Below are 14,352 nucleotides of genomic sequence, written 5' to 3' on the forward strand. Positions count from 1 at the left end.
ACTGATGGCAGCTGAAGGGACTGCCACAACTTATTGTCTTGCGCTTTGTTAAATAAAAGCAGGACACTTTTATGAGAAAGATCATTAGCTTCCACTTACACTTGCCTGCTACGATACCTTCTATTACATGCAGGGCCAAATCCATAAGCCCATGTGAAAGACAACATATTTAAAGGACCTACATCTTCCCACCTCTTCTTTCATCCGTTCATAGTGTACAACCTTTGCCCAGAGGTAATGGAGAGAACCTGAGCAGGACTTTCCCCTCATCCCCCCGCCCCTTGTCTCATACGTATCATTGCTTTCAGGCTCCTGCACACTCAAGTCATCCCGGTTCAGTACAGCACCTAACCTTATCAAATGCACGCTTAAGTCCTGCTAAAGTCCCTGAGGGTTAAACATACGTTTATATGCTTTTCTGAAAAAAGACAGGCTGCTTAAGCAGAGCGTCAGAACGCAGCCTGCATCCTCTTCTATGTACAGACCGGGTCCAAATTGTTGCAAGCACTTTCATTAGTCAGTCTCTAAGACACGCCTGACTTTATCAGGTTGTCCCCATTTGCACAGACGAGAAAGAAGAGAGGGTCGTTTTGAGAGGGGTGCAGAGCTGTCCCTTCCATATGTATGAAAACATTTCCCCAACAACTGAAAGAACTGCAGATGTGCTGTTTTGAGATGCCTTCTCTCTCTACAGCAGGCATGCTCAAGAGGAGATAATGGCTGCCATCCCACCGAGAGCGCTGTTATATGATCCTCTTTCAGTTATTTGAAATATGGACTTCACTCAGAGGATTCTAGGAATAGCTGCTCCAGCTGTTCTGGAGAGATAGAAAGCTGTCACAGGAGACATCGTTAGACTCTGGTAAAATCGGCGGCTTCACTAAAGATCTCACATAAACTCCTTAATGGTTTGTACCATTCAGTCAGGAGTCAAGGAGAAGTGAAATGTGGTCTATGACTATAAGGCAGTTTGTATTCCACGCATCAAGGCTGTGCTTGAATTTGGCAGACAGAATAGGAAAGACCCTAAACGGATCCTTTTATCAAGTGTCTGAGCAGTTACTTGATCTAAGAGGTTTGTATACCTGCAACCAGCAATGTAAATGTCTGAGACAAATTACAAGGCAGCAGTAGTGTTACAGTGAAGGATGAAAGTGCACACAGAAAGGCAAACAAGCAAAGCATTACAACAGCCACTTAATGGCAAACACATTTATTAACATCAAGTGCGATGTTTGTAGGTTTTCCCTGCCACAACCAGCTGCAGATGCCAGCTACTTGAAGAGATGAAATGGTGCAGTGAATAAAATAGAGGGGTTTTTTCTTTCTTTTTCAGCATAGTCTGCCTGCATTCTTGGCAGTGGAAACAGGCTCCTAGCTCTGTCTTCGAAGGAACAAAAGCCATGCTGGCACACAGCGAGCAACTTGATTTCACAAGGCCTCCTGGGAAGACTGTACAGGAGCACAGCTCTGTGTCTGGCAGCTGCATCCTTGAATAAAAAGAGGAGGAGGAAAAGGGCACGAAGGAGGGAGCACACAAGGTCTCCATACCATACATAAGAAGCTTTTACACACAATCAAGCATCCGCGCCCCGAAGTATTCAATAAAAGAAGTGTTCAAGGTGAACCACTATACTCACCGCACACCACAGCAGCGCATTTCACAGGCTACTGTTCTTTTATTAGAAATGCTTCTCAAAGCCTTCGTTCCCACCCATAGACGATAAGTGTGCTGGATTTTTTAAGCATAGGAAAAATAATGAAGTGGTACAACTAAATAAGACTTTGAAAATTCAAGATACTTTTCTAAAGAAAAATTAGCATTCCTTCCATTTCCTTTTTGCTTTTACTCGGGAGAAATAAGTGGGGAACGGTCACATTTCAGTGGAGTACATCAGTTTATTTCAGTGGAAGGAACTGACTCAAAATAAGTGTTTTGTCATGCCAGAGGCATGACATGGACAGAAAACAGCTACAGAAATGAATGCATGACTCAACGGAAATTCAGGCAGAGATATTCATATCAGTATTGGATTAGCTCTGGAGGCCGAGGCGCGAGGCAAACCTCCCCTATCTACGGTACTGATTTGCATCAAGACCTTGATTTAAGTAAGGTATAAGTAAAAGCTTGCTCACTCCAAAACCTTAAAAATATTATGAAGTTCAATGGAGACAGGACTTCTGAAAAGGTAGATTTGAGGATTTTCTGTATTTCAAAGTCCTAGAAAAGTTGTAGGCAAATTAGAAAAAGAAGCGGGGAAAATTACTAATACTGTGATAATATTGGTGTCTCAGCACACTTCCAGGATTGGTCTTTTTATTTAACTCCAGTCTATTTAGACTCATGCAGAGAATTAAATTAATCATTTTATAATGGAAATCAGGACAAATTTCCTTAAGGGCATATTGACATTTTATCTCTCTTATTCATTGGCATAGATGTAAACAGGAGCTGAGAAAGAGCGAGAATCTCTTCTTTTGCCTGTTTCACATTTGTAAATCACAGTAGGGCTTAATCTGACATCCCCGTTCTTCCAGCAGGGAAGAATGAGGGAGGGCATGCACTCCCTGAAAGTACTGGGGAAATTAACTTCGGTTAAAAAACAAAACAAAACAAAACAAACCAGGAAAAAAAACCCCACTAAAATATTTTTCTTTAGGGCAGACACTAGCTCTATGTCTGAGTTCTTCTAATTTTCTATTCAGAGCAGAGGCTTTCTAAATTTTACTCTTTTGGGTGAAGAATGCTAGTTCTTGGTGACCTGAAAACAGAAATAAATAGAAGATACATCTGGGAAACTGAGGAAATGAGAAATACTATAGTTCAATTTAATTACTAGTTACGGGATGGAAAGAACCGTGGATTTATCCAGCGAGGAAAGAAGAAACCAAACGTAAAGAACAGTGAATGCTTTAAGATATTTATCAGTTGAAACCCTGATAAAAGCGTGAAAAGAAGTTGCTGTGAAAAGTTTTCTGTACAAAGTTTTGAGCCTGCTCTCCGAAGTGTGTTTGAAGTGGACCTCACAAGTGGTACACAGGGTTTTCAGCTCCGGCATGTCCCAATATCTGATACTAAGCGATTACGTGGGAACCTCATTTTCCACTGAAATATGAGCACGTTTCTATCTCTCTTTGCAAGGAAAGACATCAAGAATGTGGATCGAGTATTTAAACTTGAGAGATCAAAATGGTAAAATCAAATAAAAAAGTACTTCATGTTAGCACTCTTACGATGATGATGATGATGTTCCAAAAAAAGTGCAAAAATTTTGGTATACAAGATTAATAATTTTTGGAAGCGTGGTTTTCCCAAAACTGAACAGTTTTCAGTGAACTGTGTAAGAATAATTTGCTTACATATTACAGCAGTAATCAGAAGGTCTGGTTGCTTGCTTTTAAATAGAATTATTTTCCATAAAGCGGTTTGGTTCAATAAATTTAAACCATTTGTGAATCCATTACCCAGAAGTCCTTGAGAACTCAAGGATGTGTCCAAAAAAGAAAAAAGTATAAACTTGATATAAAATATGTACATTCACCCAGTAAATATTTAAATACCCATTTAGTGTGTATATTTGACCCATTCTGACTTCGGGGTTCAGTGCATGATTTCTACACTCCTATTTTAGACAGATGGAAAGTCTTATTCTGAACAGTTAGAGAGCCCAAATCAGCAAAGTTATTAACCTCTACAATGAATCAAAATAATGTAAACACCCTTTGGTTAAGAAAAATGAGATAAGACACACTGACTACTTAAAGGAAAGACACAACACAAATTTCATAGGAATTTCTTGTTCACATAACTGAGAAGAAAAGCTGAGCAAACAATAAAACCTCGCCTATAAGGACTAAGCTGTAGTAAAAGGCGTTTGCTTTTCCATTCACTTCTGTGAGAACTTCAGCCAAGTTTCTTCAGTTTAGAAAGAACAACAATCATAAACAAAGTTAACAATGTTTTCACAGAAAATGAAACTTGAATGGGCCAACGTGGAAACCTGGGCCTAGGAACGACTCTATTCAATCGGGGGAAAACCCCTCCCCTCTGGATGCAGTCAAAACAATTCAAACTGCAAATACAAACAACCAACAGCAAATACTCAAACCACCACTGACAGAAAGAGTTTGTCAGCAATTCACTGCCTGAAATATATAAACAACAAACATTTGCTGAGTAATTGCAATCAACAAATTTGTTGAAACATATCTGGTTTACAGGCAATCTATCAACAGGGGAAAAAAAAAAGATAAACATACGAGAGAAGTCTTTATAGTTCTTTCATTAAGCTTCGTGGCTCAAACTTGAAATTTGGGGAGTTACCACTGGCCCTCCTGCCTCCACTGTGCTTACACTAATGCTAATGCTATTTACAACACTGCTAGCCAAATCATTTCCATACAGCTAGATAGTCTGTGTCTTCAGATTAAACTTTGTACTGTAAGATTAACATGGACAATATGCACTTTGTTTATTCTCAAATAAATATGTCCTTTAGAAGGAGTAATTGGGTCAGATGAAGCACTGGAGAGGGAGGCAGCTCTCTCCCTGGAAAAGAGCAGAGCCCGCTCAAGCTCAGGAAGCTAAAACAGTCTGTGAAAGGTGGCAGGGGAAGAGAACAAGGGGATCATTACAAGGATAGGGGACCTGATGCTCACATGCACCAGTGGAGAGTTTGCTGGGAGTCCCAGGGAGCAGACAGTAATGCGTTAGAGGACAGCAGTTTTCAGGGGGGATTGGACAGTCCGTTGCAATTCAGAAAGTCACCGCGGTGTATCTACAGAAGCATTTTAGTAGCTCAAAAGTGCATTTTTTATTATAAGTTAATTTCCTGGTTTTCCACACTTACCATGCATTGATTCACATCCTGAAGCCGTTTTGGAACATGCAAGTTGGATTCTTTTTAGACAAAATTAAACTGGAACACGTTTTTCAGGAGCACCTCTAATGTGCTCTGCCAGCGAACAGGCACTCAGTTCATAAGACTAGACTAGAGCTAGACCAAAATAACTGCCTGAAATGTGTAGGGGTGGACATCACTGCCTCAGCATCAAATAGTTTGTGCCACAAAAACACTCCTATTGCCTTAAAGTATCTGTTAACATGGATGTAGCTTGAGGTGATTGAAACCAAGTCTAGAATTAAGGATATGTATAAACACACAGTAGGCAGGATGGGGTTGATTCATAAACCCTGTATTCTGTCTCACCCATCCATTTCAAGGCTTTCCTAACATTAAGTATCCCTTTTTAAAGTCCAGTAAAATTTGGGCTTTTTGATCTGACACGCTCACAAGGAAAAGGCATAGGCAGGTCCACTTCAAGGTTCTTACTTGACCATCGTTTGGTCATCTGAACGTCGTTCTCTCAACGCAGTTGATAACTCCTGGAAATGCTGTCCTACACAACCATTAGTACAATAATCATTACTGGTTCAGCTTTCTAACTCTTGTCATGCCAAACTCGGTACTTGTGCTTGCATCTATCTATTGATAGATGTAGCCCTGCTCATATGCATACGCTAATATGTGACAAGCAGGTTTATCTGGTCCGTCATTCCTAAGGCATTGCCAGCATTCCAGCCGTGCATAGTAAGCCGCTAGCCGTAAGGAAAGAAAAGGGGATTAAATTTTTACTTCCATATTAAAGGATGAACCAAATTCCCGTAGACTTAATAAATACATCGTGGTACCCAGAAGTGGTATACTTTTAATTCTGAAATGGGGAATATTTATGTAGAAGAGAATAGGTATGTTTGGGAACAGTAAGGATCATGAATAAAACCGAAGAAATCAGAGAAGACTTGGCATAAATAAGCCAATTACACAGGCTCTTGAACTGAAATCTTTAATAATGCATAAAGTAAAACACAGACGTGCAGCAGAGCTAATGCTTGCAAATGAGCAAGTCTGCGATGCGAAAACATTTTCCCAAAGCAAGGATAACATAAAGAATACAGTGTCTAAAAAAATCCCTCCAAAGCCCACTCCAAACCAAACCAGGGATTGGAAAATAACATAATTTAATAAAATACGATCGGATTAAGAAAAAATTCTATTCAAATTGCATTTAGAAAAATTTCAACAAAGAAAAGAAGTTGAAGCCTAGTGGAGACCAATATATCATAGAAAACCCACTGTAAATAAATTAGCATGTTTCCTCACAGTCCACGTTGTTAGCTCAAGCTCTTTGCAACCCACCCTCTCTATTGTCACGCAGCTAATTTCATTTGCTCAGTATGTATGTATGCAGTTCGTTCAGTTCACGGGGGTTCCTGGGGATAGCTCCACCGTTTCCCATGGCCTGCCAAATCCAAACTGCCGGAAGGTGCTGGAACTTCAGCCCTGAGGACCAGAAATCAAGTTCCGTCATGCTAATATGGCAATATATTGGAGTAGGGGACTGCAAAGGGCAGTTGGCCTCTCTCTGTTTTACCCCGGTGCCCCTCCTAAGGCTACAAGGAGGTGCCCGGACTCCACATGGACCGCACGCGGACAGACGAGGGACGCTGCAAAGACACACCACCAATTCCGAAGAGCCGCTTTGCACAGCTCGGTGCAGGCAGACTTCCTCACACACGGGCAGCCCTCCTGAATTCATCATACGGCTGCAGAGACCTCTGATTACAGAACGAAGTACTAGAACTGAGTTATGTCACAATTTCTTGGGATTTTTAACACAGAGGTCCTCTAAGTAAATAAATCTTCCTGTTGTTTTGTATCTCCTCGCCTTTACAGTGCTGGTCTGAACCCTGGAACAAGAGCTGAGAGACCAAGCCAATGCTCCTCGCACAGAGCCTGTGACCATCTTTTCTGACCATGAGCAAACTGCTTAATATTTTGGTGACATTTAAAATCTGTGACATAGAATTCCTGTCTCATTAAACGTTTTAAAGCTAAAATTATATTTATAAAATATGCCATGAAAGAACATTTATAAAATACTATTTAGTATGTTTGGGCACAAAATTTATTTCCATCAAAACCTACAATTCTGGTTTTTTTTCCACACAACACACCACATCTGAAAAATAAAAAATTAAGTTTGCATCAGTGGAAATACTTATTTGATTATTTCCAAGATATTTAACTGTGCTTTCAAGTGTTTTGAAATTTCTCCAACTTTTTAGAATGTAAGTTTGAAGCCACATTTACCTGCCCATAATTTTGTCTTAGGCTAATTATTATTTTCCATATAAACCCATATTTGGTTAGAAAATGTGTCAAACTCTAAACAGAACATTCTATATTGTGTTAAGTCAAGGCATAATTATTTTGTGACTAGTTCCGTATCTCACTTCAGGTTACACAGTGCAAAGGCTCTCCTCCTTTTACATATTTTACCTTTTGCTTTATTCATGAATACAGAAGTGGGATATTATAGACCTGACCTGTTGGTCGAGCTTCCAACAGCGACTGAAAGCAATCATGGCAAGGTCAAATGTTACTCCATCTACAGATCTACAGATCAGGCAGAAATCATCTTTGTTTTGTAATGTAATCTGAAAGAATTCTTACCTTAACTAAGCAAAAAATAGTTTTAAAAAAAAAAAAAAAGAGAGAAAAAAAAGAGGAATGCTTTCACTACACCAGATTTTCACTGTTTGTGGAATATTCCACAAATTATGTTATGCTTCCCAGATGTATATTTATCCCGTAATTTTGTCATGTGAATCATTTTAACCTGACGCTTGGGTGCCAAAAATACAGGAGAGATTAGTATTCTAAAATGTGCACCGCACTGCTTACTTAATGACGTAAAACACTGGTAAAGTTTTGGCTCAGCTGAACAAAATAATTGACGTCGCTGCCTGAGAGCGCACCGGTTTCAATCTGCAAGCTTTACAAAAATTCAGCTAAAAACTGAGCTACAAAGGTAATTTCAGGATATGAAGTCATGCACTGATTTTCAAGTGTCTTGTTATTTTTACACTATAAAAATACAGAAAAGTAAAAATTTCATGTATTTACTGATTTCATTACAAATATAAACAATAAGGAATATAAAATCTATTTGGATATAAAATAATAAAGACGTGTCTTCAGGGGTCCACTAAGCATCCCAGCAAAACTAATTACCCGATACCCGCAATTAAATTAAATCAAACACCAGCGCCATTAAAATAATGAGCCCACAGAAAATAAGCCAAACAGCCAGCTACCTATAAAGTCCATCACCTAGGAAGCATCCCTCAATCATTTTCCAAAGCTGTAACAGACTGATGCATGACCAGAGACTGAAAATTCAGGCCACTTGGTACCAGCGGGGCAGTCGGCTACGGAGGTTCAGATCCCTCCCAAAAGAGCTCGCTTACAGCTACCCCCTCTAACACCTCGTCATAGCAAAGCTGATCCAGCTCAGACATCTGTGGTGATGGCAGCTATGACTGCGAGGCACTGGAAGAGAGATAACTCCTTTTGTAAGAAGAATTTAAGCCTCTAAGGCTTTTAATATCATAATCAAATCTCCAAGTACAAGTTTTACAATCATCGGTTTAAAAATTACCTTCATGGGTACCTCCATACCTGTTAGCACCTGAAGCAGATCCAAGATCAGAAAGTTCAACATGCCCTATGGCTTCTGCTGGGGTTTTAGTCTTGCTGAAAAAAGCACCACAACAGTCTTGAGATGAGCGGCAGGAACAGTGATGGCAAGGCCAAAAGCTGAAGTGGTACCTCCCTACCAAACCCACTGAGTCCTTGGTTTAGTATGAGTCTTAACTAACAACTTGATCTGCTCCTTAAGTGGAACAAAGGAACAACAAGACATACTCTCTCAGCTACAGGGTATTCTGTTTGGGATTTCTGAAGGCCCTTCCTCCAGCCTCCCCTCATTACCCTTAGCCCTCCCCGGTGAGTTCCCATCCAATGCGCGTCCCGACTGCAGGAATGGACGGTTCTGACTGGCGTTACGTGCCCAGTTTGTCCTGTTGTTTAGGGACCCAAAATCAAGACATGTCTGTAAATTTTAAACAACATTCACTGAAAAATGTGGTCTAACTGTAGTTTTCACCCTTATAAATCCAAACTATTTCCACTTGTCAAAGTAACTTCTGTTTGCTTGGGAGGGATTGCCAGCACACTTCCTTAGGACATTTGGATTCAGAAGCTCCAGACTATACCATGGGTCTGCTGAGCAGCCTTGGAAGACTTAACCCTATTGCACCTCAGTTTACCTATTTGTAAATTGGTGGAAATGCAAGTGTCAGTTACACAGCAGTCCAAGGTCTTAGACTGAAAGTTCCATATAGCGTTTTCTGCTTGTTATTTTTATTTCCTATAAATAGGTACTTCTTATTCTTAATCTCATATTTAAAGCCTATTTGAAAAATTCTCATATTAAGACACCAAAAAGCATACAGGTTAGTTACAACATGTACCATCTAAAAAAATTACATAGAAAAGAATCAACATTTTTCTAGCCTGTGATAAGTCCCTCCATATATTCAAACATATCAAGACTTTTCAGAGTTTGGGCTTGGTTTGTTGTTTGGTTTGTGTTGGGTTTGTTGTTTTGTTGTTTTGGTTTGGTTTTTTTGGGGGGGAGGGGGTGGCGGTGGAGACAGTATTTTTGTCACCATCTCTCACTATAATCTTATAGATAAACACCTTAAAATATGGGGCACCGATTAGAAAAGCCACTGCAGAAATAAATAATGAGGACAAAATATAATTCCAGACTAAAAAATATATAAAAGTCATCAAAAAGGGATTTAGAAAGAACGGAGGCTTTGGGGAGGAGGGTAAGGAGAATAAAAAGATGTAGCAGGAAAGAAGAAAATACAAGAGAGGAGACTAAGTGCAACAACACAGGGGATTTAAGAATTGTGCAGGATATGAAAAGCCGTAAGAAAAAAAAATCCACTGTCAAGCCAAGACACGTAGCAGAGATGTAACTGTTCTTATCTGCACTTGAGGGCATGAAATAATTCCTTTTTTAATTTTGACTTTTTAATCCTGTCAATTGGAGCTGTCACTATGGATGTAATAGCAAGTATCCCAATCACAATATCAAAGACTCTTCACTGACACTCCTTGAAATAGCATTAATATCTGCTCACTAAGGGTAGTACATTTAAATGTTCTCGTGCACTGCTGTAGGTCCCCTTTAGTCAGGTATCAAGCTGCTATTTCACGCTCTGCTTGTAAAATTATTAACAGCTGGCCTAACGTTAGATCAGCTGGAGTATGGCTTGGTAGAACAAGACAGTGCTTAATAAGACCATTTCCTACCCTATCAAGTTATTACCACCTTTGTATTTCCAAATATCAGAAATGGCCTTTGAGGCCAAAGCAGGATCTCTCTTTTCAAGAGTGACAGGCCTGAACTAAGATGTTCGAGTTCCATTTTTGGGGAAAGGTGGATTTTAAATCCAAACTTGGATCCACAAATGTTCTCTGCAAATAACAGGCTCAGTAAAGTCCAGGTTAAAACGTGACAGAAAAACCTCTTGTTTGTAGCACCTTTATATTCTGTGTTAAGGAACCTTAGAGTGGATGGCAATAAAATGAGAAATTTTCCAAGGTTCTGGAAAATTCCACAATTTTCCCTTTGGAGACTCCAAATCTTTCCCACTCCCCCCTTCCCCAAGCATATGGGGCCAGACCCAACTTTGGGTGCAGGTTCCAGGCAGTGCTGTCTGCCGCTGGCAGCTCAGGACCTTACAGGGAGTAAAATCAAAAAGGCTCAACACACACCTCCACATTTGCCTCGAACACTGTTATTACATTCCAAAACAGCATGTTTGTGGGGCCCTCCTTTCCAAGACGGGGAAAACTCACAGGGCAGCAGTTTTGGAGCAGGAGAGGAAAAAATAAAATTAGAAGACGACCCCAACCACCAACAATGTATAATTGGGCTCTAAAGCCAACTGCTACGATTTAGTATTCTGAACTGCATACAGGTCACCGTGACGTGACTTGCAGTGACGGTTCAGCCCTTTAGCCACTTCTATCGGAAGAGTTGTTACATTTGTTCAAAGCTAAGTGGTAACAAGGAAAGGCATCGCGCAGGCCTCAGTATTCACCGTGTGCGGTCAAAATCTATCTGCATTTAAAAACACGTTCAGGCCATTCTTTTATTCTAATAGTGCTTAAGTATTTTGGCATGTTTATTTCTTCTGGAACAACAAGAGCTGCATTGTTTTTTACTTAAAAAATAACCACTTGATAATGAAGTGTTTGACAAATTGAACGTAGTCTGCAAATGCATACAACATGCTGCAGTCAGCTCATCAAGAAGAAAAGGATGAAGAAAATGTTAGAAATGAGTCAAGAACGTGGCTTTTATTTCTTAGAAATTTATCTTGCTTCTCAGTGTGGAAGCATTATCTACCCAAAATAAAGTGTTCTGTTATGTTTAGAGCTAAGATTGTGTGAAAATTATTCTAGGGGTTGAAAAGGATCTTAATTCTGCAAATAATTGTTTCCTCTTTACTCTTATGTTCCCTTGAAATGACCGGAATGGGAATTACTAAAACATCACCAGAAAACCCTTTTGGTGGGAAGGCAGGAGAAGGAAGCACAGAAGCAGAAGCCCAGGAGATCTGTGTTGGGATTATAACTCACAAATGGATTCTTGTGATGCAAATACAGTTTTCACTGACCTCATACGGATTGTAGACAATGGGTACCTTGTGAGGCATATGCGAGTCTTCTGAGTTGAAAACACATGTTCTGCAAACATTTCCTGCTAGCGGAGTGTCTAAAGTTCCTGAACACATTGGCATGAAACAGGAAGCCTGAACCAGCAGCAGCATCTGGCTTGCAGCCAAACCAGTACTGGCCGGTTGAACTGGGAGGTGGCAGTCGGAACTGCAAGCCCGAGCGGGGACAGGCAGGGCTTGCCGGCTGCCACAACCCTCACCTTGCCATTTCCTTCCCTCCATGTGACCAACTGCCCGGGTCCTGTGCTTGTGTTGGTGGAGGGTGAGAAGGCCACAGGCTAGAATAAGAGAGAAAACTGAACAGACAAAGACCAGTGGGAAAAAGTGGGGGTAGAGGAGAAACAACCAAGAGCTAAAGTGGAATGAGAACATACTAGGAAGCATCAGACCAGCAAAAAGGGAAAGTCCCAATCTGCGTTATGACAATACTCTCATAATACTAATCATAAAAGTGTGGCACAGAACATAAGCCTGGTTCTTCTGCTGAAAATGGCTTGCAGTACTATGGTGGTCTGATGCAATTTAAACCTACTTTGTTGGTATAGATTTTCTGGTGGCTACTTAATCCGTTAAGAAACCAAATAAAGCCTTTCTATACAAAGAATTAATTTATCCAGACGCATTCAGTACAGAGTGGTAAACCTCTAGCAATTGTTACAGAAACCCTCCAAAACCACCCATCAAATATTTTAAAATTCTTGTGGCTCTCTGACATAGTGTGTCATGTGTTGATGGTTTGAGTATGTGAAGCTGTGACCATCCCCAGCAGATACAATGGCTCATCATCTTGGTCAATGCTGTTACACTGCCACCCTCACACCTTCGCTCTCACTCCCACCTCACCACACAAAAGGGACGGGGCCATGAAAATTTAAAAACTACAAATCTCAAATAAAAAGCCAATAATTAGTACATTTGTGGACAATTATGTAAGAGAAAATGAAATCACATGATCGCTGAGGTCAAGCAGGTATACAGAAAAGAATAATTTTGTACCTCAACATACGTGGGCTGCTTTAAAATATTACAAGTTGCCTTTAAAATGCAGATGATTAATATTGATCGACCTATGCACTCATACCTACTTAAAGGATGTAATACCCAACTGGTCCATTAGATAGCAAGCAACTCAAGGTGGACCTCAGTTCCATTACATTTTCGGTACATATTAGAAGTATGATAAAATAGATTACAAATTTACTGCTCATATGAAATATTTGTCTAGGTAAATGATAGAGGGACAGATAAAACATGGCACTCAGAAGCAAGTTAAAGTACTATATAGGAAGAGACAAAATAATCTATACTAAATTCATTAGGAAAATGGTATTATACAGTCATGCCATTAGTATTTCTGTCATTGTGATTTCATTAAGAATTTCATAAAATATCATTAAAATTCAGTGTGGGCTGAAAGTTTTTTCTGTAGGAGCCTAAATGGATGAAGTACTTGCGACCTTCAGTCTGGACAAGTGCTTTCTGCTTGGGAAGTGTAAAGCTGAGCGGATGCTTACATGCCCCGTGGGATCAGAGCGGTCTCTTTGGTGGTCAAGTGCAGTTTTAAAACAGAAGTAGTAGTCAGTTCAGTGCCTATATCATTATTTTTTTGAAACAGCACGGAATCCAAGATTTCCTTCATGGCTTACCAAGGTACAGAACTCAGATATCAGGGGACTGATATCTTACACGTGTTACAGAACCATGAGAAGCGTTAATAACAAAATCAAGGAATAAAGTGTAAGAGACGCAACTACCCTGAATCACTGCGATTGGGGAGGTGCGCAAATTAATCTGACAAGAAACATCATCTGACAGTGAATGAATTTGCATTCATTTACTAATTTGTAATGCACATTTTAAGTTGATTGACATAACTCCTAGCCAGGAAACTCAGTCACTTGCTGAATTTAATAGTCTGGTAGTATTTAAAAAAAAACAACCCAAACTGCGTTAGCACCCTGGGAATGCATAGGTGGATCCTAACTTCTTCTGGAAGGAGGAAAAACTTCAGGAGAGATGTAAACAAGTATTAAAAACAAATAGAAAATTACAAATAGTGGGATTTAGCCATATAATGGATTAAAGACTTTCACATTTTGAGAGTGTGCTCCAGGGAACAAAGCAAGCCTCTAGATGTTGTGAATTATATCATCTTAATTCTGAGAAACAGTAAAATTGGATATTTACACACACACCACAAAACAGTCATGTTGAAAGTAGGATACCAGCGTTCCTGATAACGTATCATATTTGTTTCATTCTTATTTAGTACAGCTTTTGCACTGGGGCTAGCATTCCTAACTGTGCAAATACCACTGTGGAAATGTTATGGGGTCAGGATCTGTACTTCGCCTCGTCTCCAAAATACATATCGATATCAAAATGCTGCACAACGGACTCAGAGCTGATTGAGAAGGGCATTCACGACCTGCTCTATCACAAAAATTACTTCTGTTTTCCGTACACCTCTACCACCCGCTTTCAGCTACGGCCAGCGTGGCAGAGCTTTAGGATCTAAGCACGTGGTTTTTTTTGTGGAGGCTGAATTCAGGGAGAGCTCAGGAGCTGTGCTGAAATCTTGTTTCCCTCTGCTCCCTGCCTCCCTCCCACTGCTTTATGTTCTGCACTCCTCTCCATTCCCAGACTTTGGCAATGCACCCTGACCTTGTGTCGTCTTTTTCTATGGA

Source organism: Phalacrocorax aristotelis, chromosome 14, assembly GCF_949628215.1.
Source record: "Phalacrocorax aristotelis chromosome 14, bGulAri2.1, whole genome shotgun sequence".
Classification (NCBI taxonomy): domain Eukaryota; kingdom Metazoa; phylum Chordata; class Aves; order Suliformes; family Phalacrocoracidae; genus Phalacrocorax; species Phalacrocorax aristotelis.